Genomic DNA, 6,067 nt, shown 5'->3' with positions numbered 1-6,067 from the left:
CAGAGGATCAAAATGTGAATGCTTCACCCTTCTTTAAAGGGGACAAGAATACCCTTGGCAGGGAAGAGAGATGCAAAGATTAAAACAGAGACTGAAGGGACACCCATTCAGAGCCTGCCCCACATGTGGCCCATATATATACAGCCACCCAATTAGACAAGATGGATGAAGCAAAGAGGTGCAGAAGTGTAGATCGCTCCTGAGACACAGCCAGAATACAGCAAATACAAGGCGAATGCCAGCAGCAAACCACTGAACTGAGAATGGGACCCCGTTGAAGGAATCAGAGAAAAGAACTGGAAGAGCTTGAAGGGGCTCGAGACCCCATATGTACAACAATGCAACAACCAGAGCTTCCAGGGACTAAGCCACTACCTAAAAAAGACTATACATGGACTGACCCTGGACTCTGACCTCATAGGTAGCAATGAATATCCTAGTAAGAGCACCAGTGGAAGGGGAAGCCCTGGGTCCTGCTAAGACTGAACCCCCAGTGAACTAGACTGTTGGGGGAGGGGCAATGGGGGAGGTGGGGAGGGAACACCCATAAAAAAGGGGAGGGGAGGGGAAGGGATAACACTGAAATGTATATAAGAAATATTCAAGTTAATAAAAAAAATATGGGGTTCAGAGCTAAACAAAGAATTCACAGCTGAGGAATGCCGAATGGCTGAGAAACACCTAAAGAAATGTTCAACATTTTAGGCATAAGGGAAATGCAAATCAAAACAACCCTGAGATTTCACCTCACACTAGTGAGAATGGCTAAGATCAAAAACTCAGGTGACAGCAGATGCTGGCAAGGATGCGGAGAAAGAGGAACACTCCTCCAGTGTTGGTGGGATTGCAGACTGGTACAACCATTCTGGAAATCAGTCTGGAGGTTCCTCAGAAAATTGGACATTGAACTGCCTGAGGATCCAGCTATACCTCTCTTGGGCATATACCCAAATGATGCCCCAACATATAAAAAAGACACGTGCTCCACTATGTTCATCGCAGCCTTATTTATAATAGCCAGAATCTGGAAAGAACCCAGATGCCCTTCAACAGAGGAATGGATACAGAAATTGTGGTACATCTACACAATGGAATATTACTCAGCTATCAAAAACAATGACTTTACGAAATTTGTAGGCAAATGGTTGGAACTGGAAAATATCATCCTGAGTGAGGTAACCCAATCACAGAAAAACACACATGGTATGCACTCATTGATAAGTGGCTATTAGCCCAAATGCTTGAATTACCCTAGATGCCTAGAACAAATGAAACTGAAGACGGATGATCAAAATGTGAAGGCTTCACTCCTTCTTTAAAAGGGGAACAATACCCTTGGCAGGGAATACAGAGGCAAAGATTAAAACAGACACAGAAGGAACACCCATTCGGAGCCTGCCCCACATGTGGCCCATGCATATACAGCCATCCAATTAGACAAGATGGATGAAGCAAAGAAGTGCAGGCCGACAGGAGCCGGATGTAGATCGCTCCTGAGAGACACAGCCAGAATACAGCAAACAAAGAGGCGTATGCCAGCAGCAAACCACTGAACTAAGAATAGGACCCCCGTTGAAGGAATCAGAGAAAAACTGGAAGAGCTTGAAGGGGCTCGAGACCCCATATGTACAACAATGCCAAGCAACCAGAGCTTCCAGTGACTAAGCCACTACCTAAAGACTATACATGGACTGACCCTGGACTCTGACCTCATAGGTAGCAATGAATATTCTAGTAAGAGCACCAGTGGAAGGGGAAGCCCTGGGTCCTGCTAAGACTGAACCCCCAGTGAACTAGACTGTTGGGGGGAGGGCGGCAATGGGGGGGAGGATGGGGAGGGGAACACCCATTAAAAAAGGGGAGGGGGAGGGATTAGGGGGATGTTTGCCCGGAAACCGGGAAAGGGAATAACACTGGAAATGTATATAAGAAATACTCAAGTTAATAAAAAAAATAAATAAATAAATAAAATAAAAAAAAAAGAAAAGGGAGACATAACTACAGATTCAGAGGAAATTCAAAAAATCATCAGATATTACTATAAAAGCCTATATTCAACAAAACTTGAAAATCTGCAGGAAATGGACAGTTTCCTAGACAGATACCAGGTACCGAAGTTAAATCAGGAACAGATAAACCAGTTAAACAACCCCATAACTCCTAAGGAAATAGAAGCAGTCATTAAAGGTCTCCCAACCAAAAAGAGCCCAGGTCCAGACAGGTTTAGTGCAGAATTCTATCAGACCTTCATAGAAGATCTCATACCAATACTATCCAAACTATTTCACAAAATTGAAACAGATGGAGCACTACCGAATTCCTTCTATGAAGCCACAATTACTCTTATACCTAAACCACACAAAGACTCAACAAAGAAAGAGAACTTCAGACCAATTTCCCTTATGAATATCGAGGCAAAAATAGTCAATAAAATTCTGGCAAACTGAATCCAAGAGCACATTAAAATAATCATCCACCATGATCAAGTAGGCTTCATGCCAGGCATGCAGGGATGGTTCAATATACGGAAAACAATGCCTTAATGAAATTCATAGGCAAATGGTTGGAACTGGAAAATATCATCCTGAGTGAGGTAACCCAATCACAGAAAAACACACATGGTATGCACTCATTGATAAGTGGCTATTAGCCCAAATGCTTGAATTACCTTAGATGCATAGAACACATGAAACTCAAGACGGATGATCAAAATGTGAATGCTTCACTCCTTCTTTAAAAGGGGAACAAGAATATCCTTGGCAGGGAATAGAGAGGCAAAGATTAAAACAGACACAGAAGGAACACCCATTCAGAGCCTGCCCCACATGTGGCCCATACATATACAGCCACCCAATTAGACAAGATGGATGAAGCAAAGAAGTGCAGGCCGACAGGAGCTGGATGTAGATCTCTCCCGAGAGACACAGCCAGAATACAGCAAATACAGAGGTAAATGCCAGCAGCAAACCACTGAACTGAGAACGGGACCCCCGTTGAAGGAATCAGAGAAAGAACTGGAAGAGCTTGAAGGGGCTCGAGACACCATATGAACAACAGTGCCAAGCAACCAGAGCTTCCAGGGACTAAGCCACTACCTAAAGGCTATACATGGACAGACCCTGGACTCTGAAGTCATAGGTAGCAATGAATATCCTAGTAAGAGCACCAGTGGAAGGGGAAGCCCTGGGTCCTGCTAAGACTGAACCCCCAGTGAACTAGATTGTTGGGAGGAGGGTGGCAATGGGGGGAGGATGGGGAAGGGAACACCCATAAAGAAGGGGAGGGGATAGGGGGATGTTGGCCCGGAAACCGGGAAAGGGAATAACACTAGAAATGTAAATAAGAAATACTTAAGTTAATAAAAAAAAGGAATAAAAAAAAGAAACTGTTTCTGTAGTAGGGAAGATCTATTGGAACGGCAATAGGTACTGGAAATCATGGAAGATTGTTTACTGGGTGTCATCAAACTGGAGTACCTGAGAGGAGGGAAACAGATCCACAGTAACTCCACACTGCCAATGCCTTACCCATCAAGCCTGTACCAATCAGGCTTCCTATGGTACAGGTGATACTCAGCATCTTCATCTTTTATCTCCATCTGCCATTTGGACTCCTGAAGCATTAAGAGTTCTCCACAGTACAAGAATACACATAGTTCCTGTGTTAATACAAGACTATCAGTCCAGGGACACTGGCACTGGGGAAGAACCTCACTCAAGGTTTACAATTCCAATGTCATCTCTTCTTCCCCTGGTTACTACCATATCTATGAAAGGAATGAAAGGGACCCTGGAGAATACAAGACTATGAATCTCCCATACTACCCACACAAACTACAAAAGAAAATTCATGTCCAATCCTCCATATTCATCAGCAGGCTTTCACATCTTTTCCATATTTGTCATGGGGGTTAAAAATCTACTCTGAAACATCTGGTCATAAATTTCTTCTCCAAACAGACATTTACCAACCTTCCCACCATTTATCCCTTTACATCCAGCTTATCCGTCCACCATGTAGCCCTACTAGAGTGTGTACACAGACAATATGAAATAATGGCCACATTGAGAGCACTCTTCTTTATTGATACACAGTGACAGTGAAAGTGCAAAAACTAATGGAGATTTGGAACTGTCCATCTATGTTCCATAAAGAAAAATGCAGTATATTTGATGGTTGATCACATTGGAAAACTTTGCTCTACAGAATATGCAGCCCATAGGCTCTGCTCATTCTGTTCCATTAGAAGCCACCCCTTAGTTCTTTGTTGCTCTCCTTCTCACTTTTTTTCCTTGCTTTCTTTCTGATTCGAACAGGGTAGGTATGCCCACATATCGTTGACAATGCTGAATCTCACTATATAAATCAAACTGGCCTTCAAATTACAGAGATCTCCCTGCCTTTGTCTCCTGAGTGCTTGGATTAAGGTGTAGGAAAATAAAACCAGCTTAGTCCACACTTTATAACAGCATGCTCATGTGTGGAACAGTGAAAGGCACCCTGGTTCCCAGTTGAGGTGACTTGAACCCCAGAGACCCTGAAAGGGACAATGGAGCTGAGGTTTCCAGGCCTGGACCTAGTCAGTTCACCTGACTCCCTGGAAACCAGGCCCATCAGTAGCCCACAACCTTCCATAGGTTTGTGGCCATCAGTCACATAAAGGGCAATGATCTAAGACCCTTCACAGTTAGAGGACATGGCCACAGGTCATGTAGGCTCAAGACACATGTCCATTATAATGAGGTACCTAAAGGCCTGGAGTTTTGGCAATGAATTTTCCTTCCCAGACACTGCTCCCTACAAAAGGAATTTAATCTCAGGCCTACTCTGAGAAGTGGGGTATGGTTTTACTCATCCACTTTCTGCTATGACAATAAATGCTACAAAACAACAGACTGTCTCTTTTCATCAGGATCTGCCATGAGGAGCCTTAGAGAAGGTCTTTGCTTACAGAGCCACCATCTAATTTCCTGAAGAAATCCTCCTTTTGCTCCCAATCACCTCCACCACCAAACTAGGCACATCCAGTCCAGCCAAAGAATACCCTCATGGAAGCAACTGGGCCTCCCTTTCTTTTCCCCTTGGCCCAAGGCTAGGTCCAGGCCTGGAGACCTCAGCTCCATTCTCAGCTCTTCCACAGCACCCCAAAAGCACCTGAATGCCCCAGGGCCTGAGAAACAGATGGCTCCAGCCTCTTTGCTAGGGCCAGTAACTGGCCCTAGCAAGTTCCAACTGTGCCCCACTCTCAGACTGCACTTCCCCACCCCAGGAAGAGGTGTCTCCTATTTGCCATACTTTTGTCAACTATCTGCATCATGCCTCCTGGAGCAGCTAAAACCTTGTGGGAGAGTGGATGCATGACCCCAGCATTGATGCTACACTCGTGTATGTACACATATAATTCTAAGTGCCCATGAAGTCCAGAAGAGTGTGGGTGATCTATCCCTGCATTGGAGCTCCAGGAAGTTGGGAGACAGAACAGGGAAATTGCAACTGCACAGGGTTCTTCATAAATAGCTCATTGCAAATGAGCTGTCATCATGCACTGAAGATTTTAATTTCCTTGATGTTGAAGAACATTGTAAGAAGAACATTTGAAAATTGACTAGAATCACATTATGATTTTAAAGATAAAATATAAATCATGCAAAGGAGATTGGAGCAACTCATGAAATGATGAGGGAAGGTCATACTGAAGACAGGTGTACTAACTCACCTGAAAACTCAACACTAGAAGAAGCATGAAGATAGCTAGCATGTTAGGGCCATCCTGGACAACTTGAGATCTCCTATATCTAGACATTGTTGATGGTCTGAACTGCAGCATCGAGCCATGCTGGTGTCACCAGACCTTGCTGGAGCACAGAGACCATATTGCGGTGAATGGCCTATGCTTTTCCATTAGCCTATGTCAGTGTCTCTGATTCTGGAAGCCTGAGAATCCCATCAGGAGCCATGATACTACAGCTTCTAAGGTCTGTGTTCCTGGTGTGCTTTTGCAGAAAACATTGTGAAAACCCATAACCCATCCTTTAACTGAAGTAAACAGCAAGAATAATTCTATTGC

This window comes from Rattus rattus, chromosome 2 (genome assembly GCF_011064425.1).
Source record: "Rattus rattus isolate New Zealand chromosome 2, Rrattus_CSIRO_v1, whole genome shotgun sequence".
Classification (NCBI taxonomy): Eukaryota; Metazoa; Chordata; class Mammalia; order Rodentia; family Muridae; genus Rattus; species Rattus rattus.
The sequence above is the reverse complement of the archived record's forward strand: the minus strand, read 5'-3'. Positions refer to the sequence as shown.